General features: G+C 43.6%; 1 protein-coding gene across 3 annotated transcripts in view; it reads right to left on the reverse strand.

Moving 5' to 3' along the window:
• Positions 1 to 23,676, reverse strand: part of cep85l (centrosomal protein 85L) — a 257,274-nt gene that overhangs the window by 75,180 nt on the left and 158,418 nt on the right. The gene's annotated exons all lie outside the window — the stretch shown is intronic.

Consider the following 23,676-nt stretch of genomic DNA (forward strand, 5'->3'; position numbering starts at 1 on the left):
ACCCTATTTTGTATGTTTGTAAAATTCAGGCCATTCAATACAAGGCCTTTCTTTTTTATTTACTGAACAAAGGAAGTATTCCTTTTGTAAACAATCTGTCACGATTTTTGCATAATCATATAATAATGGCACAATGCCACAACGTTATGGCATCAAAATGAGGGTGGAATAGACAGAATTAAACAGAATTGTATTTTCGTAGGTCAAACAGGTACAGTGACTGGCCTGTAAAACAATGTTGACTGGGCTGAAATATACAGAGTCAATATAAAACACTGCAGGAGGGGACACCCATGATCCAGTAAGTGATGAACATGTATAATACAGGTCAGTATTTGAGATTGATAGTGTAAAAGTTCATTTGTTTCAGCACATATCAATTTCTTACTATTAGAACATCCATCTCTTATTCCACACAAATATAAAGGCAGCATGCACTGCTCTTGATTTTGAAATGGGAGCTGTGATTCTCCCACCCCACTGGGGGAATGGCTGGAGAGATTGGGTGGCCGGGAGGAGGAAGTCGGGGCTGGGCCCTGGAATGGTCGGGGGGGGGGGTGAGCGATTGGGTCGTGGCGGGATGGAGGGCCAGCATTGCGGGGGTTGCAGGGCTGGCCACTGATTGAGCTGGCCAGCAAAGTGGGAGGCCGGCAGTGCGGGGCCACTGCGCATGCGCCAATCTTGGTACTGACAGATCGGCACCTGCGCAGTGACCCGCTCAGTGTGCTGGGGTGGGCATGCCGGTAAAATCAGGGCCTTAGAATTTTTTTAGGAGAATTCTGCCCGAGATCTATTTGTAATTTCTAGTGTATTTTCTCCCTATTCTACCAAAGCACCATATGACTCCATTATCTCTGAGATCTTCTGGAACCTATGTGATGGACAGGATGAAATAGAAAGCTGTAAAAGATGGCATAAGAAATGTTGTCATTGTGAAGATTGCCAAACATGTGTAATTAGTTAACAGTTGCTAGCACTGACTTTTAATAGATTATGTTATTACAGCTGCTGGTATTGGCAATTTGTCATTTCTACTGGCTCTGATTACAAGTGCCAATGTCGTCATTTTTTAATGGCAACTTTTGGAATGACACCCAAACCAAACAGTGAATGACATTTATAACACGGTCTGTGAAAGCGAAGCAGCTTAGAGCTTGTCAAATGACAGCATCATATATTAACTACTATTAAAGCTTCATGTCAAAGCCTTATTTACAAGCAAAGGCCAAAACCACATAATCTGCAGCTCCACATCAAATTAATTATTCCTTCACATTCATAGAATTCCTACAGTACAGTGGCCCATCGAGTCTGTACCGACCACAATCCCACCCAGGCCTTATTCCCGCACATTTACCCTGCTAATCCCCCTGACACTAGGGCCAACTTAGCATGACCAATCAACCTAACCCGCACATCTTTGGACTGTGGGAGGAAACCAGAGCACCCGGAGGAAATCCACGCAAATACATGGAGAAAGTGCAAACTCCACACAGACAGTGACCTGAGGCCAGGATTGAACCTGGGTCCCTGGCGCTGTGAGGCAGCAGTGCTAACCACTGTGCCATCATGCTGCCCACATTAATTCATACCAAATCTTATTTATACGCATTGTATTGGACATTAGATTATCTCTTAGTTTATTAAATCAACTTAATTAGATGCACCAGGTAACTCTGAAGTTTTGACAATGAATGTGGGATTTTGCAGAATTATTCTAGCCCAATTATTTAATACGTGGAATTATTAACCAACTGCTCAGTGACAGCTATGAAACTTGTAAGTGTCATTTTTCATTTAAATTTATTTGCCTAAATTTTAAGTAAGGACATCTTTTGCCGTCTTACGTAGAATTAGGCAACTCTTTTGGAGATGGGATCTATTTTCTAACAATTTATAGAATGCCGTATCTGGTGAGCCAAACAAATGGCTGGTCCTGATAGTTACCCCAAAACTGGTACATTGTATAAGACACGATATAAAATACACATAACAGATTAGAGAACACGAGCTGGTGATATTAGTGGACAAACAGTTAATGACATTCCTCTATTATGTTACTGAGATATTAATCTTTTTACTTTAATATTGTCAACAATATTTCAAACTTTGCATTCTAATATCCTCATGTAATCAAGACACTGTCAACATTTCCCAAGAGTAATGAATCATAGTTCCAGAAGAAACAGGTTCCCTTTGGGAGCACACAAAAATACAGATCCAGATTCAACAGGACAATCCTAGGAACCTGGAAGTAGAAATTTCCCTTCTGCACATTTTAAGTGAACTGTGCACACAGCCTATTAACAGAAGTCAAAAATAAATCACAGCTTGTGTCTATTGGCAAACCTCAGCCACATTTGCTTTTATAGATGGGCAATTGGAGGTGATCAGGAACTCTCCTACATAGAGCAGAAACAATTACATTTGTGCTTATTTATGAAGTATCTTCTATTTGCTTTCAGCTGGTTGCTGTCAGTATCAAATTTTATTGTAAGGAACCCATTAAATTTTTATATAAACATTTAATCCCTAGCATAAATGTGATGGGTACTGACTATTATAGGAAAATATTATGATACAAGAAGGTTTCACCAGAGAATGAGCCTTAGAAGTCAAGCGCGTTGATCTTAAGTTTGAAAGCCACGTCATTTTACAGCGACGATACTAGCATATAGCACAAACTAGCATAAGACTAAATATCAAAATCAATGCATCATATCTCCTCTGACACTTTTTAGAGATGATGTCAAACAAGGAGAAAGGAGAGCCATATTAAAATTTATAAATAATAAATAGATTGACACGTCTGATATTGTGACCAACTTTTAGCAAGCCCTGTATAGTAGCTGAAGACACAATCTTAAGCATCAATGACCTGAATCATTTCTGGTAACTAAATCGCAATTCCCACAGTCAGCAGACATTTCTGACAAGTGCATCACCTTCAAATGGAACTGGTTGTCATCAGCCCACGGAAAGGGAATTTAGGATTTGGGAAATTTATTCCAATGAATTACGCAATGTCAAAGACAACTAGTTAGACACTTCAACTAGTTTCCTATCACTTGATAGTCAGGACATATACATATTTATTTCTACATACATCTGATACTTCAGCTCTCAGTCAGTCTAGTTACATACCAGTTATTACCATTGCGACCTACTGGGCCTTTAATTTCACAATCCATCATAACCTTCAATTGTACATGATTGAAAACTCAGGATATTTGTTCAAACTTATCTCCTGAATGTAAAATTTAATGGGCTGTAAATAATTTCAGCATTAATTAAGGTAAATTTGTGAGACAGTTGCTAGGTAACCACTTTATTACCTAATGAAGTCAACTCCAAGACTTTAAAATTCTGAAGTGTACAGATGCCCTTTTTTATTATTCATTCGTAGAATGTAAATTTGTTGGCAAGGTCAACTTTATTGCCTCATCCCTAATTACCCTTGAGAATGTGAGGGTGAGTTGCCATTTTGAACCACTGCAGTCCATTTGATGTAGCTACAGTCACGGTGCTGTGAGGGAAGGAGATCCAGGATTTTGATCGAGTGACAATGAAGGAATGGCAATATAGTTCCAAGTCAGGATGGTGTGTGACTTGGATGGGAAATTTCAGGTGGTAGTGTTCCCATGAAAATGCTGTCTTGTTCTTCTAGGTGTTAAGAGGTCATGGTTTTGAAAGGTTCTTTCGAAGGATCCTTGCCAAGTTGCTACAGTGCATTTTGTGTATGGTAAACGCGGTTGCCACTGTGCATAGGTGGTGGAGTGAATGAATGTTTAAGATGGTGTATGGGGTGCAAATCAAGTGCTTTGCTTTACCTTGCGTTGTATCAAGCTCCTTGAGTGTTGTTGAAGCTGCACTCATCCAGGTAAGTGGAGAATATTGCATCACACTCCTGATTTGTGCCTTGTGGACAAGCTTTGGGGAGTCAGGAGGTGTGTTACTCACTGCAGAATTCCCAGTCTCTGACCTAGTCTTGTAGCCACAGTATTCTTGAGGCTCATCCAGTTAAGATTCTTGTCAACAGTAACAGCCTCCGCCTCCAGCAACGGTAACGCCATTGAACATCGAAGGAAGATGGTTGAATTTACTCATGATGGTGATTGCCTCACACATTAGACGGGATTTTCTGGCCGCACTTGCCCCAAGGCCGGAAAATCTCATCCAAGGTCAACAGAACCTTTGCATGGTTCGTGTCCCATCTGCTACGATTCTCATGGCGGGCGGGACAGGAAAATTACACCCATTGTGTGCATGGGTGTTACTTACCACTTTTAAGCCCAAGCCTAAATGTTGACAATGGGGAGGCAATGGCATAATGGCATTGTTGCTGGACTAGTAATCCAGAGACCCAGGGTAATGCTCTGGGACCTGGGTTCGAATCCCACCATGGCAGATGGTGAAATTTGAATTCAATAAAAATCTGGAATTAAAAGTCTAACAATGGTCAATAAACCATTGTCGATTGCCATAAAAATCCATCTGGTTCATTAATGTCCTCTAGGGAAGGAAATCTGCCATCATTACCTGGTCTGACCTATATGTGACTCCAGGCCCAGAGCATTGTGGCTGACACAAAAAAAGGTTGAATTGCATGTGTGTACAGATTGCTTCAGTATTTGAGCAGTTGCAAATGGTGTTATGTATCATGAACGTCTCAGGGAAATCAAAGAAATTGGAATATTTTCTGCTGATAATGTTCTAGTTATTTTGTCTTGAAATGTGGGAATATGGAAGATAATTAATGGCAGGGACTGAGTGACTGCCTGAAAAGAACTGGGACATTGGATATGTTAATGAGCCTAGCAACACCACAACAGGTGTTTATCTAAGGCAATTTAGTAACAACAGGGACAGAACATGAACAGATTTGAATAAGTTGTTCAAAAGAAGAGATACCAAGTGTAAAGAAAGGATGTCATAAGGAAAGTGGATAAAGTTTACTTTGATTTAAGCTCTAAAAAATAAAATAAAAGAGATGAAGGTAAATAAGTCTGGGAGAGTTCAGCTTTGAAAAGGTCAGGTAACGTAGGTCAGATAAGGGAAAGATCAAAATGAAAAAGCAAATTTAAGGAGATATTGAAACCTATGCAGGGAGATTTATTTTTTAAATCTCAGCTAATAGCAGGAATAGCTCTTTCACTCCCAGCAAGCGATATGCGTGAAGAAAGCCTGATTTGTAAAAAGAAAGCTGCTGGTTCACCTCGGAAGCAACCCTAAGGGACATAAAGACATTCTGTGGTAACAGTTAGTGGATCTCAAAATCTATAATGGGAAAGTTAGCTCTGAAGGTAGTTAGGTTAAGATGGTTTGGAACTGTTTAAATTAATGATATAGTGTGTAAAGTGATATAGTGTATTTGGGTGGCATGGTGGCACATGGTTAGCGCTGCTGCCTCACAGCGCCAGGGACCCAACTTGGGTTACTGTCTGTGCGGAGTCTGCACATTCTCCCCGTGTCTGCGTGGGTTTCGTCCAGGTGCTCCAGTTTCCTCCCACAGTCCAAAAGACATGCTGGTTAGGTGAATTGGCCAGCTAAATTCCCCTTCAGTGTACCCGAACAGGCGCCGGAGTATGGCGACTGGGGCTTTTCACTAGTATTAATGTAAGCCTACTTGTGACACTGATAAATTAAATTTTAAAACTTAAAGCCATTGTCTTAGTTCAGTGTACTTCTAGTTTACATTATTGTTGTTTCATCTATTTCTTAATAAACATTTATTTTATTATAATCATCACAAAAAATTGGGGACATCATTCTCTGGATTCAAACCTCTCCTCATATTACACAAACTGCAAAGTCTAGTTGTTTCAAGTTTCCCTTCTGGAGTTTGATCATCGTGCCATTTGTCATCAGCCGTGTCTCCAACAACCAGAAACATCTTCCACTGTTCTAGATATGATCCCAACCTGTTGAGAATTTGTCCCCTGATTCCTATTGACTTCAACGTTGTTAGGGCTCTTTGATGCCACACTTGCAGCTTGAAAGTCCTACAGAAATTAACTGCCCTTCAGGAGCATTTATGTCTACTCTAAAAAACTGTGTCTCCCACACTGGGTTGAGTCCTTTGCTGCAGTGAAAATAGAGTCTGTGCGAACACAGCACCATGTTCAAATGGCCTTTCTGAGTTCAAGTCTCTCTCATGTATGAGTCATGTCACACCCTCTTTACCCTATTGGCAAAACATGGGATCAGACAAAAATGGGACTGGGACTTTTGAACCAGAGTCTCGCCATCCATTTTTAAAGGTCCGCATTATCTCCATGACTCTGCAAAAATCTGGGCCTGAGAGTCAGCATGTGTTGTAGACAAAGCTAAGATAATATATTGTCAATTCTTTAAGCTATGCTCTCTTTGAACATTGGCCCCTACCAGAAAAACTGAATTATTGGGCTAATTCTGATGTCTGAATCTCTTGGACTTATTATGGCAATGCCTATTATAAGTCAGATGGTAAACTGCTTTATGATAGGAACATTATGCTGTATAAAATACATTGCATTTTTCTACTGCTGAAGTGCAGCTTTTTATACCTGACTTTAACACAGTATAGGATGCCTTGAGGTGGGTGGGTGCCTTGAGGGCGGCACGGTAGCACAGTGGTTAGCGCTGCTGCTTCACAGCTCCAGGGACCTGGGTTCGATTCCCGGCTTGGGTCACTGTCTGTGTGGAGTTTGCGCATTCTCCTCGTGTCTGCGTGGGTTTCCTCCGGGTGCTCCGGTTTCCTCCCACAGTCCAAAGATGTGTGGGTTAGGTTGATTGGCCATGCTAAAAAATGCCCCTTAGTGTCCTGAGATGCGTAGGTTAGAGGGATTAACAGGGAAATATGTAGGGATATAGGGGTACGGCCTGGGTGGGATTGTGATCGGTGCAGACTCGATGGGCCAAATGGCCTCTTTCTGCACTGTAGGGTTTCTATGTTAAGGTCAACTCAAGGTTATTTACTTTGGGTGATGTAGGTTTCCATTTTGATGCCTTTACATCTCTTAGTCTATTTCAGAAATGATCAGAAGGACTTATTCTTTGAATTGTGCACTAGGAACCTACATTATTATTATGTTCCTTTGTTCACATCAGAGATAAAGGCAGAATTTTCCAGCCGTGCTCGCCCCAAAACCGGAAAATCCCGCCCCAGGTCAATGGACCTTTGCATGATCTACCCCCCTGCCCGTTATGATTCTCACTGTGGGTGGGACGGGAAAATTCCCCCCTTCAAAATGTATAGTTGATTCATGAATGTTCAGGGGCTTAGCAACCCTCTAGCTGAGAAAGCGTGAGACCTGCAAGCCCGAGAAAGGATATTGAAAGGCCTCGGAGTTTCAGAGAAATGGGTGGGATGAAGTTCTTGCATCTGTGAACACAATGAGGCATGGGCTAACATACACGAGCATAAAAGGATAAGAACAGTGTGGGTGGTGACTGTCCCAAAATAGCTGTGCCGTGTGAGGAAGTTGCCCAGCAGCACTTAAGTCTCAGGCCAAGGGCATCCTGCTCTTACCCATTCTTCCCACACAAAAGCCAGTATGCTCCTGATCTGTTCACAGTCCAGAGCCACTTATAAACACAGTAAGCATTTTAACATTGTATTTTCTGACAAGGAAATGCAGTCTTACAGTCTGTAAGGCACTAGACTCAAGCTAGTAGAGATGACTTTATTGTTTTAAAAATGATCCTTCCCTAGCATTATTTAGACATGCAACAGGGGGTCAGAAAGCAGCTGCACTGGGAGCTGACAACAGCCTCGGTCGTAAACTTGAGGCCTTAGTCCCTGACTGAGGTAAAGAGGTAAAGTCTCGTGCAAAACTAAGCAGATGCATTTCTAATCGGAGAAGAACAATTTATACATTTATGTTATTATGTTGCCTTTGTGCATAGTTAGCTGGCTGAGAGAAATAAACAGCCATTGGAAAAATATTCAAAATAATTATTCCCCTCAGAAATTTACATATGAGCAAAATATTCCAAAAAGTTCATATGAACCCAATCAGCAGAAGCAAATTTACATAGGTACCAAGGAGATTTGCATTTCAGCCAAAAAGATACAAATATGAACAAAATTTGCCTAGAATTTTACTATAATTAAATGGAGTGGCTCAAGCACTAAGTTACTATGGCATCAGGGGTGGAATGTAACGGCAGACAAACATGCACTTTTCTACCATTTTAATATTATCAATGGACTTCCAATTCTAATATATCTCCAATGTAAATTGGAAATTACCCTATTGTCAGGAGTATGGAGATGAGAGAGAGGCATGCACATATCCAGTGAACAAAGGTGGAAGGAAGTGTCTCAGAATTCTAATCATAAATAATGGTGGAATATTCTTGATTTGTTCCTGAAAACTGTATTTATTTAGCTACTAAACTGGATAAATATATAGCTGCATATAAATCTGACTAAATAATAATTGCTTCTGAATTCTTAACATGGGGGCGGCACGGTAGCACAGTGGTTAGCACTGCTGCTTCACAGCTCCAGGGTCCCGGGTTCGATTCCCGGCTCGGGTCACTGTCTGTGTGGAGTTTGCACATTCTCCTCGTGTCTGCGTGGGTTTCCTCCGGGTGCTCCGGTTTCCTCCCACAGTCCAAAGATGTGCGGGTTAGGTTGATTGGCCAGGTTAAAAATTGCCCCTTAAAGTCCTGGGATGTGTAGGTTAGAGGGATTAGCGGGTAAATATGTGGGGGTAGGGCCTGGGTGGGATTGTGGTCGGTGCAGACTCGATGGGCCGAATGGCCTCCTTCTGCACTGTAGGGTTTCTATGATTTCTATGAACAAAATAAAATCCAAGTTCTCTCCTAATTCTCTTTCTCCCTTGTCTTCCTCTTTACCTTTACAAAGAACAAAGAACGAAGAACAGTACAGCACAGGAAACAGGCCCTTCAGCCCTCCAAGCCTGTGCCGCTCCTTGGTCCAACTCGACCAATCGTTTGTATCCCTCCATTCCCAGGCTGCTCATGTGACTATCCAGGTAAGTCTTAAACGATGTCAGCGTACCTGCCTCCACCACAATACTTGGCAGCGCATTCCAGGCCCCCACCACCCTCTCTGTAAAAAACGTCCCTCTGATGTCTGAGTTATACTTCGCCCCTCTCAGCTTGAGCCCGTGACCCCTCGTGATCGTCACCTCCGACCTGGGAAAAAGCTTCCCACTGTTCACCCTATCTATACCCTTCATAATCTTGTACACCTCTATTAGATTTCCCCTCATTCTCCGTCTTTCCAAGGAGAACAACCCCAGTCTACCCTATCTCTCCTCATAGCTAAGACCCTCCATACCAGGCAACATCCTGGTAAACCTTCTCTGCACTCTCTCTAATGCCTCCACGTCCTTCTGGTAGTGCGGCGACCAGAACTGGACGCAGTACTCCAAATGTGGCCTAACCAGCGTTCTATACAGCTGCATCATCAGACTCCAGCTTTTATACTCTATACCCCGTCCTATAAAGGCAAGCATACCATATGCCTTCTTCACCACCTTCTCCACCTGTGTTGCCACCTTCAAGGATTTGTGGACTTGCACACCTAGGTCCCTCTGTGTTTCTATACTCCTGATGACTCTGCCATTTATTGTATAACTCCTCCCTACATTATTTCTTCCAAAATGCATCACTTCGCATTTATCCGGATTAAACTCCATCTGCCACCTCTCCGCCCAATTTTCCAGCCTATCTATATCCTGCTGTATTGCCCGACAATGCTCTTCGCTATCCGCAATTCCAGCCATCTTCGTGTCATCCGCAAACTTGCTGATAACACCAGTTACACCTTCTTCCAAATCATTTACAAGGGCTTCAATTACCAGGTTAACTCCGCCAATGTTAATCACCTTGCACTCTCCCCACCATCCCCGCACCTCAACAAACCAGGCCCTGTGGAAGGCAACCAATCCCATTTTAAACAAAACTCCTTTTCTTCAGGACTTCAAGCCACTGACCCAGCCTCCATCAGGTCTTCACCCACAAACTTCATCCCACTGCCAATGGAATTTAACCAGCAGCAGACAGATGGCAAAGCTCTATCAAGTTTGCTTGTAGTCTTCCAGGGGAGGCCCTCATTCGGTGGCACTCTGCATGACCGAGGGACCTGGCATCAGCAAGGGGCATGTTCACTGAGAGCCACCCTGCCTGCCTTTGCCTTTGATTGCCCTCAAAACATCTCCCGTGACCCCCATCCATCTCACCCTCGTGACCTTTGGTCTGGGGTTTCTCGTTAATCCTGAGCCTGGTGTGTTTCCAGCAGCTGCCACTGCTCCCAGTAGCACTGTCAGGCAAGGAGAGCTGCTGGCCTCCACTTGTTTGGCAGCTCTTGGTAGTGGGGGTAACGGTGGGGGTGGGGAATCTCAACCCCTGAATCCAGGAGAATGCCCAATGGTGGCTAGCCAGCCATCACTAATGGAGAAGGTAACACGGGCTCCCACCAGTTGTCCAGCAGGCAGGTAAGACCCTCATCACAAAGATTAGATTCCACCCATTCACACATTGATAAATACAGATGCATGATATAGTGCCGTGAAATCAGCAGCAGCTCAATATCAATAGTAACATCAATTTTCCAGATTGTGCTGTGCACCTACCTGAGCACCTGATCACATTTCCAAAATTCTCTTCAACATATGACGGGCAAAGTGCCATTTGAAGAACCATGCGCTTCATACTGTGAAACTTAAAATGCTTTCTAATTCTCTTGAATAAATATGCAATGGCTTTGCTCTAAGTGTGAACAACATCTAGCCTTGAATTTCAAGGTATCATCTATTAGGTTGATAAATGGGGAATTATGAAATGCCATGCATGTTTTATGAGTTGGAATAACTTAATAAATCATAAATGAGAAAGTCACAAGTGAATTATGATTGCCATCAAGTTAAAAAAATGCTATTCGTGATTCTTTTCTCAGCGATGTTTCTGATATCCTTCTTCGTGCCCATTTTATGGCAGTTCACTGAAAGAATAAGAACATAAGAACATAAGAAATAGGAGCAGGAGTAGGCCATCTAGCCCCTCGAGCCTGCCCCGCCATTCAATAAGATCATGGCTGATCTGATAGTGGTTTAGTTCCACTTACCCGCCCGCTCCCCACAATCCTTAATTCCTTTGTTGATCAGAAACCTATCTACCTGTGACTTAAACATATTTAGCGAGGTAGCCTCCACTGCTTCAATGGGCAGAGAATTCCAGAGATTCACTACCCTCGGAGAGAAGAAGTTCCTCCTCAACTCTGTTCTAAACTGACTCCCCCTTATTTTGAGGCTGTGTCCTCTAGTTCTTGTTTCCTTTCTAAATGGAAAGAATCTCTCTGCCTCTACCCTGTCTAGCCCCTTCATTATCTTATATGTCTCTATAAGATCTCCCCTCAGCCTTCTAAACTCCAACGAGTACAGGCCCAATCTACTCAATCTCTCCTCATAAGTTAACCCCCTCATCTCCAGTATCAACCTGGTGAACCTGCTCTGTACTCCCTCCAAGGCCAATACATTCTTCCGCAAATAAGGGGACCAAAATTGCACACAGTACTCCAGTTGCGGCCTCACCAGTACCTTGTACAATTGCAGCAAGACCTCCCTGCTTTTATACTCCATCCCCGTCACGATAAAGGCCAACATTCCATTTGCCTTCTTGGTCACCTGCTGCACCTGCAAACTGAGTTTTTGCAATTCATGCACAAGGACCCCCAGGTCCCTCTGCACAGTAGCATGTTGTAATTTTTCACCATTTAAATAATAGTCCATTTTACTATTATTCCTTCCAAAGTGGATAACCTCACACTTGTCAACATTATACTCCATCTGTCAAATCCTCGCCCACTCACTTAGCCTATCCAAATCTCTCTGCAGACTTTCCGCATCCTCCATGCAATTCGCTTTCCCACTCATTTTTGTATCATCCACAAACTTTGTTACCCTACACTCGGTCCCCTCCTCCAGATCGTCTATGTATATGGTAAACAGTTGAGGCCCCAGCACCAATCCCTGCGGCATGCCACTAGTCACCAACTGCCAACCAGAAAAGCACCCATTTATTCCAACTCTGTGCTTCCTGTTAGATAGCCAATCCCCAATCCACGCCAACACTTTACCCCCAACTCTGTGTACCCTAATCTTCTGCAGCAACCTTTTGTGAGGCACCTTATCGAACGCCTTCTGGAAATCCAAAAACACCACATCCACCGGTTCCCCTCTGTCAACTGCACTCGTTACATCTTCATAAAAATCCAGTAAATTCATCAAACACGACTTTCCCTTCCCTGGCACACTAGCAAAAAATAAGTCGAACAAAAGACATGTCGTAAAAGCAGAAAATGCTGGACATCTTCAGGGGGTCAGGCAGAACATGTGGTGAGAGAATCAGAATTCATGGTGAGGATTTTCTCTCTGGGGACAGGTAACTGAGTTGGTACTGTTGCTGGGTCCCACACTTGCCCCGCAGGGAAACAGTTACCGGCCCCAATTTCCACAAGGGTTTCCCCCTTAATTGGTCTTTCCAATTAATGGTGGCTGTTGAAACTGGAGGGTTACTAAGAGGCCTTCCTTCTTGAAAATAGTAGCAGAGCACCGTGGAAGGTAAGGAGGGGAGGGGATGCCTCAAAATGGAGATGACCTCTTTTCAAATTGTTTTAAACTTGAATTGAAAATTGCAACCAGTAACCCCCCCCCCCCGTCTCCCCACCCCCCCTCCCCCCGTCTCCCCACCGCTCCCCCCCCCGTCTCCCCATCCCCCCTCCCCCCGTCTCCCCACCGCTCCCCCCCCTCCGTCTCCCCACCCCCCCCTCCCCCCGTCTCCCCACCGCTCCCCACCCCCCCCCCCCCCCCCCACCCCCAGGCAGGTAGGAAGGGCCTTTAGGCCCATTTAGAGCACTAGACTCTCAGTCAGCCATCTCCAGACACCTAAACTGGTCCCCACTGCTTGCAAGGGCCCGGAGGCTGACTGAAAAATCCCAGTTGTTCCCCTTTAATTGGCTTCAAAAGATTTGTAGTAAGTTGGCTACTTGTCATTTGCAGGTGGGTATCCCTGTCACAACACCCATTCCCTTTCTGCAAAAAGGATCTAGGGCCCAGGATGGAGCCACAAAACTGGCATGCAGGCCGGTAGGGTTATTTTCAGAGCTGTCTGCCTGCAATCCTGGCCCTGGAGGGAGATAAAAACCTACCCCATTGTTTTGGGTTGCGGCCTGACCTACTGGGCATTTCCAGTAGCTTCTGTTTTTATTTCAGATTTCCAGCAACTGCAGCATTTATAAGTAATAATACTTGTTGTAAAGGACCCAACAACTTGGGTGAAGAGAGATATGCCATAGTTGTGATTCTCCACAAATTGCTGGATGATTTAAGTATGGTCACCTCATCAAAACACACAAAAGGATGACCATTGGCCATAGGCATTCTCATTGTGTGATATGAAATTGCTGGATTTGTGCCATCAAAAAGTAAAAGGTTTATTTATTAGTCACAAGTAAGGCTTACATTAACACTGCAATGAAGCTACTGTGAAATTCCCCTAGTCGCCACTCAGGCACCTGTTCTGGTCAATGCACCTAACCAGCACATCTTTGGACCTGTGGGAGGAAACCGAATCACCCAGAGGAAACCCACACAGATATGGGAAGAACGAGCAAACTCCACACAGGCAGTGACCCAAGCCGGGAATTGAACCCGGGTGCCTGGCACTGTGAGGCAGCGCCACCGTGCCGCCCACATAAAATTTCATTCGTTGACCGGGAATCGAACCCAGGCCACGGCAGTGAGAGCGCCGAATCCTAACCACTAGACCATCACATTGCAGCCATTTAGGGCTGGTAATCCATGTTATAAGGACCCTGTTAATGACATGAATTCCTCACAACATTGAACCTTTGAGGCCCCTGACGTGGATTGATGAAACTCTTGCTTGCTTCACTATGTAGAAAATTGTTCCAGAGGTATTTTAAAATTCATTTTTCCCTTCCCTGTCTCTTTTTTAACTTGTAATCCATGCTCTTTCCTTCTCTCTCTTCATTCCTCTCTCTGAATCGAATTTGACTCTAAATCACCCCATTTCTTTCTCCATCATTCGCTCTGCTTCTTTCTCTTCCAGATACATCTCATCATGCTGTTATTAATTCCTATTTCCAGCAAATTGTGACGCAAAATAATACACTCTGGAGGGTGAGGTGAAAACAAATAGTTCACCAGGAGCTGTACTTCAGAAACTTCTTAATCACTTAATCATTCCCATGATTCCTTGCTTGTTATTTTAATGGGAGAAGAATGTCATAAAATAGTTATCGATCGTACGACAAAATGGAAATTTCTGGGCTTTTCAAACATAATTTTGTCTTAATTGTTATATTTTCACACTTATGCAGCAAATAAAACTACAGCCGCAGCGAACAGTTTATCTTCCACTTGTATCCTGGAAGCTTGTTGCAGCAAAATTCACAATTATAATTTAAGACTATTTTATTTCTTAGTGATGTCATTTTTCTTTTAAACAGAGCATATCGAGACTGACCAGCTGTCACACAATAATGCAATAACGATTCAGCAAGTGGCCTGACCTCATATCCAACCAGCAAGGAAGTTAGAAAAGTTCATTGTAAAGGTCATGGAATTCACCAGATGGATGAATAGCAGCTATTTTAGACATTTCTGTTATGCATTGACTAACACGTAGGCTCCAAATGTTATCGGGCCATAAGAATCAGTGGGGTTCAAAGGAGAGATAATTTTCTGTGGCTTAGCAACTTTACACAATAGAATTTTGTGTGCCAATCGTTTTTGTTCATTCTTGGGATTTGGAGTCCGTGGCAAGGCTGGCATTTACTGCCCATCATCTTAGTTGCCCTGAGAAAATTGTAGTGCACCTGAGTGGCTTGCTAGGTCACAACTGAGGGCAGCTAAGAGACAAGTGTGTTGGTTTAGGATTGAATCATGTTTGGGCCAAGCCATGTAAGGATGGAAGTTCTCTTTCCTTGGCCGTACATTAGAAGTAGGAAAAATGCTGGAATCCATTATAAAGGATGTGATAAATTGACACTTTAGACAATATGATCTGATTGGGCATTAGACAACATGGATTTATGAATGAAAAATCATGGCTGGAATTCTCCGGTCTCCCATCAGTAGGTTTCTCGGCAGTGAGAGACCATGCGCCATTCACTAGCAGCATGATCTTCTGGCCCCGCCGCAGTCAATGGAATTTCCCATTGTAGCCACCTCACACTGCTGGGAAACCCACACCGGGGGTGCGCTGCCAGCGGGACCAGTGAGTCTGCCACTAGCAAACAACCGGAGAACATAGCTGATAAAAGGGAGTTGCTGGACGTGCTCTGCTTGGATTGTCAAAAGGCTTTTGATAAAGTCTCCTACGAGAAGTTGGTTAGCAAAATTAAAGCACATAGGATAGGAGGTAATATCCTGGCATGGGTTAAGGATTGGTGAATAGGTGCAAAACAGAGAGTGGGAATATAAATGGCTCATTCACGCATTAACAGGCTGTGACAAGTGGGGTACTGCAAGGATCAGTACTTGGTCCCCAGCTGTTCACGATATATATCAATGATTTGGATTCGGGACCAAATGTAATATTTCCAAGCTTGCAGATGACACAAAGTTCGGTGGGAATGTACATTGTAAGGAAGATGCAAAGTGGTTTCAAGGAGACTTGGACAGACTTAGTGAGTGGGCAAGAAAATGGCAGATGGAACACGATGTGGAAAAATCTGAGGTTATTCAATTTGATAGGAGCAACAGATGTGCAAAACATTTCTTAAAAGGTGAGATATTAGGAAGTTTAGATATACAAAGGAACCTGGGTGGCCTTGTCAACAAGTTACTGAAAGTTAACATGCAGGTGCAGCAAACAATTAGGAAGGTGAATGGCATGTTAGCCTTTAACACAAGAGGATTTGAGTACAGGAGTAATGGTGTCTTGTTTCAATTGTATAGAATCTTGGTTCAACCACACCTGGAGTAATGTGTGCAGTTTTGGTCCCCTTACCTTTGGGAGAATATTATTGCCATAGACAGAGTGCAACAAAGGTTCACCAGACTTGTTCTGGGGATTTGGGGATTGTCCTAAGAAGAGAGGTTGGGTAAACTGGGCTTATATTCTCTAAAGTTTCAAAGAATGAGAGGTGATCTCATTGAAACTGACAAAATATTTAAAAGTAATAGATGGGGTAGATGCAGGTAAGATGTTTCCCCTGACTGGAGAGTCTAAAACCAGGGGACACAATTTCAAAATAAAGGGGAGATCTCTTAGGACCAAGATGAGTAGAAGATTTTTTACTCAGAGGGTTGTGAATCTTTACAATCCTCTACTCCAGAAAACTATGGAATCTCAGTCATCAAGTATATTTAAAGCAAAGATCAACAGATTTCTAAATACCAACGACATAAAGGAAATGGGAATAGTCGCTGCAATTCTCCCAAAAGTGTTGAATTGGTGGCAGAACTGTTCTAAATCCCAACTGTTCTGTCAGTTCAGCTTCTCACCTGAATCTCCGCACTCTGTGCACTGAAGAGGTCCCAGTCGTGAATCTCATTAAAAACTCAGGGGGCGGGGCCTATTCGTGCCGGAGTTTGACATTTCTGGAGCTCTGCACATGCACAGTGACCCCAAACTGTCAACGTCCCGTTTGCTGGCCAGCCTGGGACCCCGCAATGCTGCCTCTCCAGCCCCCCCCAATGGCCCGATCGTGGCCCCCACAGCAATTCCGGGGCTAGCCCTGACCCCCCACCCCGTCCCGGAGCTCCCTGATGTCCAGGCCCCACCCCCCAGCAGTGGCGATCCCCCCCCCCCCCCCAGGGTCAGAACCCCCACCCCCCAGAGGCAGGCACCCCCCCAGCCTACCCCAATCGCTGCCCTCCTTCCATCCTAGACCGATCGCCATGCAGAGTGGCAGCGGGACCCCGCACCCACACCGATCACCCCTCGGCCCCGCCCACAATAGTCCCTGCTGCCTTGTCACTGCCCGATGCCCGATGGGCAGTGCCAAGGTGCCCCCCCGGACATGGGCAATTTGCCCCTTGGACAGTGCCAGGGGGCACAGGCTGGCACTGCCAGGATGCCCATGCCCAGGGGGCACCACCCCTCCACCGTGTAACCCCCCTGGGGGGCCCCAATTGCCTCCCCTCCTTCATTCCGGCAGGGTCTCCCACTAGTTCCCCGAACATAGGGAGCTAGTCTGAACCCCACCGGAATGAAGTACTCCTGGCGGAGCGGGAGACCCAATCGGGACCTGGCCGGCAACTGTTCTCCGGCTCTGGGAGGTGCACATGCGTCGCCGGCACATGCACAAATCCCGGAACAAGGCTGAGACGCGCATCTCCCACTTCGACCCACCAGAAAAGCTGCGGGTCGCAATGGGAGAATCGCGACCAGTGTGTGTAAAAGGAAGTGGATGATCAGCAATGATTGTATTGAATAGCGGCGCAGACCTGATGTGCTGAATGACCTACTCCTGCTCCTATGTCCCCTCAGGAACATGAGTGAAAAAGTTTGTTGTTACATGACATTCCAACAGCTAAATTCGAATTCTCCAGCTGCCATAGTGAGGTGACATCTTCTGGATTACTAGTCCAATAACATACTGTATTCATAGGACTGACACTACCTATTGATCATAAAATAGCAGTAAGCTTTCAATGAAAGGAGTTCTTCAGGACAGGTGCCAACAATCCGAATCATCTCCAGCAAAATCTTTTCAAAATCATGTTTGAAAACCATATATTTCATTATGTGCTGGACTACTAACTGAGTATTTTCTTTCTTATTTCTAAGACAATTCAGTGACATTGTAACAGCTCTCTACGAAGCAAATGTTCACGTGCATAAATCAGTTGCTAATGATTTCAAATGAGCTGAACACAGGAGTGGAACCCATTCAATTCCCACAGACACATGTGCAAGACAGCATGAAGGGTCACTTGATTACAATTTATTTTTAAATTTGTTCATGGGACGTGGGCGGCACTGGATGAGCATCTATTGTCCATCCATAATTGTCCTTGAACTGAATGGCCTGCTTGGTCATTTCAAGGGGCATTTAATAGTTAACCACATTGCTTTCAATCTGAACTCACATTTATTCATTTAACTGGGCATGAGCATTGCTGGCTGGGTCAGCATTTATTGCCCATCGTTAACTGCCCTCCATTTCGAAGACATTTGAGAATCAATCACATTGCTGTGGGTCTGGAGTCACATGTAGGCTAGACCAGGTAAGGATATCAGATTTCCTTCCCTCAAGGATATTAGTGAACATTAATAACAATCGGCAATGATTTCACCGTCATTATTAGACTTTTAATTCCAAATTTTTACTGAATTCAAATTTCAACACCTGTCATGGTGGGATTTGAACCTGAGTTCCCAGAGTAATGTTTTTGGTTGCTGGATTACTAATCCAGTGACAATACTGCTTCACTATTGCCCCCCCTAATCTGTAACCATAAGACCGGAGCACAAGCCCCTTTTACTGTCATTGGACCTTCACCATTTGCCATGTTTGTATATAGATTTTTGTTCAGCAAGGGAATCAAAGGTTATCGGGATAGATGGGAATGTGGAATTCAAAATACAAACGGATGAGCCGTGATTTTTTCGAGTTGCGGAGAAGACTTGGTGGGCAAAATGGCCTACTTCTGCTCCTATTTTAAACGTTTATGTTTCTATTTGTGTCACTGTATGAAAATTATCAATGGTCCACTGGCAAAGAGATTAACCCATTTGTACCATCAAACTAGGTATCATTCACTTGCTTTACACATCGATAGACCTTTATAGTTTATGTTTCCAATGGAAGCCTGATATGATCCCATAGCATAAAGTTATGACAATGGTGACCTTAACAACCACAAATAGTTAAATCTGTTGGTCTGACGGCAACATATAGCATAAACTGTCATAGTATTCTTTGTAAACTGTAGCTTCTGTATGAACTGCTTTTCAAAATATGTACTCTTGTCTCATCTTTTTTCTTGGTGGCGAGAGGCAGCACACCATTCACTGTTGGCGGGATCCTCTGGTCCCGCCGCTTTCAATGGGAATTCCCATTGAATCCACCCTACACTGCTGGGAATGCTGCAATAGGGGTGCACAGTTGGCGTGAATGGCCAGAGAATTCAGGCTAATATATAACAGATTAATCGTTTGGTAGTACAGACCTGAGTAGCACTGAAAAAAGGGAGATGTCAAAACTTTTCATCTTGCACTCATCAGGACATTTCACAAGAATCCCAGTATAAGAACATAAGAACTAGGAGCAGGAGTAGGCCATCTGGCCCCTCAAGCCTGCCCCACCATTCAATAAGATCATAGCTGATCTTTTTGTGGACTCAACTCCACTTACCCGCCCACTCACCATAACCCTTAATTCTCTTACTGTTCAAAAATTTATCTATCCTTGCCTTAAAAACATTCAATGAGGTAGCCTCAACTGCTTCACTGGGCAGGGAATTCCACAGACTCACAACCCTTTGGGTGAAGAAGTTCCTCCTCAACTCAGTCCTAAATCTGCTTCCCCTTATTTTGAGGCTATTCCTCCTAGTTCTGGTTTCACCCACCAGTGGAAACAACTTCCCTGCTTCTATCTTATCTATTCCCTTCATAATCTTATATGTTTCTATAAGATCTCCCCTCATTCTTCTGAATTCCAATGAGCATAGCCCCAGTCTACTCAGTCTCTCCTCATAAGCCAATCCTCTCAATTCCGGAATCAACCTAGTGAATCTCCTCTGCACGCCCTCCAGTGCCAGTATATCCTTTCTCAAGTAAGGAGACCAAAACTGTACACAGTACTCCAGGTGTGGCCTCACCAGCACCTTATACAGCTGCAACATAACCTCGCTATTTTTAAACTCCATCCCTCTAGCAATAAAGGACTAAATTCCATTTGCCTTCTTAATTACCTGCTGCACCTGCAAACCAACTCCCTGAGATTCCTGCACAAGGACACCAAGGTCCCTCTGCACAGCAGCGTGCTGCAATTTTTTACCATTTAAATAATAGTCCATTTTGCTGTTATTCCTACCAAAATGGATGACCTCACATTTACCAACATTGTACTCCATCTGCCAGACCCTCGCCCACTCACTTAGACTATCTATATCTCTTTGCAGACTTTCAGCGTCCTCTGCACACTTTGCTCTGCCACTCATCTTAGTGTCATCCGCAAATTTTGACACACTACACTTGGTCCCCAACTCCAAATCATCTATGTAAATCGTAAACAATTGCGGTCCCAACACTGATCCCTGAGGCACACCACTAGTCACTAATCGCCAACAAGAAAAACACCCATTTACCCCCACTCTTTGCTTTCTGTTAGTTAACCAATCCTCTATCCATGCTAATACATTACCCGTAACACCGTGCACCTTTATCTTATGTAGCAGTCTTTGACGCGGCACCTTGTCAAATGCCTTCTGGAAATCCAGATACACCACATCTACAGGTTCCCCATTGTCCACTGCACATGTAATGTTTTCAAAGAATTCCACCAAATTAGTCAAACATGACCTTCCCTTCATGAACCCATGCTGCGTCTTACCAATGGGACAATTTATATCCAGATATCTCGCTATTTCTTCCTTGATGATAGATTCAAGCATTCTCCCTACTACAGAAGTTAAGCTAACTGGCCTTTAGTTACCCGCCTTTTGTCTACCTCCTTTCTTAAACAGTGGCGTCACATTTGCTGTTTTCCAATCTGCGGGAACAACCCCAGAGTCCAGCGAATTTTGGTAAATTACCACTAGTGCATTTGCTATTTCCCCCGCCATCTCTTTTAGTACCCTGGGATGCATTCCATCAGGAGACTTGTCTACCTTTAGCCCCATTAACTTGCCCAACACTACCTCTTTCGTGATAATGATAGTTTCTAGGTCCTCACCTGCCATAGCCTTCCTGTCATCAATTTTTAGCATGTTATTCGTATCTTCCACTGTGAAGACCGACACAAAATACCTGTTCAATGCCTCAGCCATTTTCTCATTTCCAGTTATTACATCCCCCTTCTCATCCTCTAAAGGACCAATGTTTACTTTAGCCACTCTTTTTCATTTTATATATTTGCAGAAACAATTGCTATCTGTTTTTATATTGTGAGCTAGTTTACTCTCATAATCCATCTTACTTTTCTTTATAGCTTTTTTCGTGGCTTTCTGCCACACAGGAAACAACAATTTATTCTGCATCCTATTGTTTTCATCTTACATTGGTATTATTGTGAAGTGTCCTGATGAGTGCAAGACTCAAAGCTTTGATATGTCTCTTTTTTCAGCAATACATATTTAACTACTCATTGGAGTTGGAAGTGTACTGGGAAATATTTACAAATTAATCTGAGAAGGCTAAAGAGGCCTTCTGTCATCTTGTGACACCAACTTGTTGAAAATTTCTATTGGCAGAAGTCATAACATGAGGTAGACTTTTCAGGCCAAGATCCATACCTCTATTATATCAAGGAACATGGTATTTTTTTTTAGCAGTCAGTGAATAAAAATGACTGGAAGCATATGTCATGAGCATGTCAATAAATATATGTCTGGCGGGTAAAAATCCATGTTCCTTCGATTGCACTGTTGCATCAATCCAGCGGAAGTGAACCAAAAGGTCCATAAATTTGGCTTGCCCTGGATACACCAGTACTATTGTTGGTTAGGCTGATGAATATCTGGTTGATATCAGTAGAGTGGAGCAGTGTGCATTCCAGTCACTTGTACCTGGAAGTTACAATCAGTGTCCCAGACCCCAGTTTTCATAGTAAAGCAGCCCTCCATCCATTTCTGTCAGATGAGATATTTGCACATTAACAGGCCAATTTTGGACATCAGTGGAATGACAGAGGAGCCTCCTCAAGTTTCAAATGCTCGTCACCCATTTTCTAAGTAATCAATGGGTAGCTGGTGGTTGCAAATTGCCCTCTATCATTCTAAACTGTGACCCAGTGGAGGTTAATTGGCTGACATTGACTTCCCCGGCCAAAAGCTCTGCCACAATGGCCCTCATGAATTGTAGAAAAGAAATGGATTGACAAAGTAATTACTCTGCTGTCGCCTTTAGTAGAGTTGTGGACAGCTGAATGCTGTATTGATTTGAAAGAATTGGAGTAAGATAGAGATTTTATAACTACCGAGTTCACGTGGAGATGAGCTAGAATGCAGATCAGGGAGATAGAAAAATGGAATCAGTTTGAAAGTAGGAGCCTAGATGACAACTGTAGAGTAGAACATCAGGTCATAAAAATTGGCATACCAATCACAATACATTCCAAGTGCACTATTTTCATGCAAATATTAATCTGTTTAAAATAACTAAGTAAACAACTATCTAAAAACAGCAGACAGGATTGTATTTAAGCAAATTAAATGTGAGCTTTCTGATCTTTGTATTGATTAATATTCTAGGTATATATACACAGATTTCCATGGTAATTACTCAACTTTGACAGTCCAATATTACTTGAGTGTCAATATGCCTATTTTCCTTTAGTAGTTACATAACTAGATCACAAATAATTTAATAACAAGATTAGCAAACATGCCAGCATAAAAATTCTGGCATGGCAGTTCTGACATATGAAATGAGGCTGGCAGGACTCCCACCAAGCAGTCTGTTCCAGGGATGACCATGGGTAGGATTTTCAGAGACCGATGGAGATGGGAATTGAGGTTGGTGAGCACGTAATTCCACGTCGCTGATCGGCACACTAATTCGCTGCCACCATCCCGTCCCGGAGTCATTCTCAGGAAAGCTGGGTCGGGATTGGAATGTTCAGTGCAGGGGTTGCCTTTCCATGTTCGTGGCCAGATAGCTGAGGACTTTCCATTTTTTTTAAAACCTTCTCTTCAGTGGGCACCTCCACTGTGCCATCTTGCTATCTCTACTATTCCTGCAGATATCAGAAGCTCCCACCTTGGACACTGGGGCTGCCAATGTGTCATTGTGGGAGGGCTTCCTATTGGACCTCCAGCCTCGTGAGCCCAACCCTCATCCTTAAGTGGGTGGCAAACATGCCATCTCGCCACTAATTGGCCAATCCAGCCAAAATTGATAAAGACAAAATACTGCAGATGCTGCAACCTGGAATAAAAACAGAAAATGCTGGAAAATCTCAGCAGGTCTGGCAGCATCTATGAAGAGAGAATAGAGCCAACGTTTTGAGTTTGGATGACCCTTCTTCAAAAATTGATGCCAGTTTACTACTTTGGACATGGTACGGGATCAGGACTTGCGTTTGACTCCAATTCTCGAGGTTCCAACTCAAAAATGAGAAATTCTACCCCATGTCCAAAATCCCAGGGACAAGTTTTTTTGCAAAAATAATGGCAGACACCAATGTGATTTATGGTGACATGGGATGTCATCCCATGGTGATACCAGAATCTTGGAGCAGCCCCACCTGTGAAGGGAGCTAGATCGATGAAGAAGGGTGGTCAAGACAATTTGACCAAAATGAGTGAAGAGATAAGGCCTAATCCCGACTTGATCCCTTGCTGTTATGTTACAATACGAACAGTAATCAATTTCTCACAGATCATCTGAATTCCTGCTCCTGATTGTTAAACCAGAGACCCCTGTTAGAAAATGAATGAGTGGAAGATATGATTGAGCTTGGATCTGATCCAGTCCAGTTGAATATCCTGTTGACATTCACAGTCTGGGCTCACACAATGAAAA

The sequence above is a fragment of the Mustelus asterias genome, chromosome 5 (genome assembly GCF_964213995.1).
Source record: "Mustelus asterias chromosome 5, sMusAst1.hap1.1, whole genome shotgun sequence".
Classification (NCBI taxonomy): domain Eukaryota; kingdom Metazoa; phylum Chordata; class Chondrichthyes; order Carcharhiniformes; family Triakidae; genus Mustelus; species Mustelus asterias.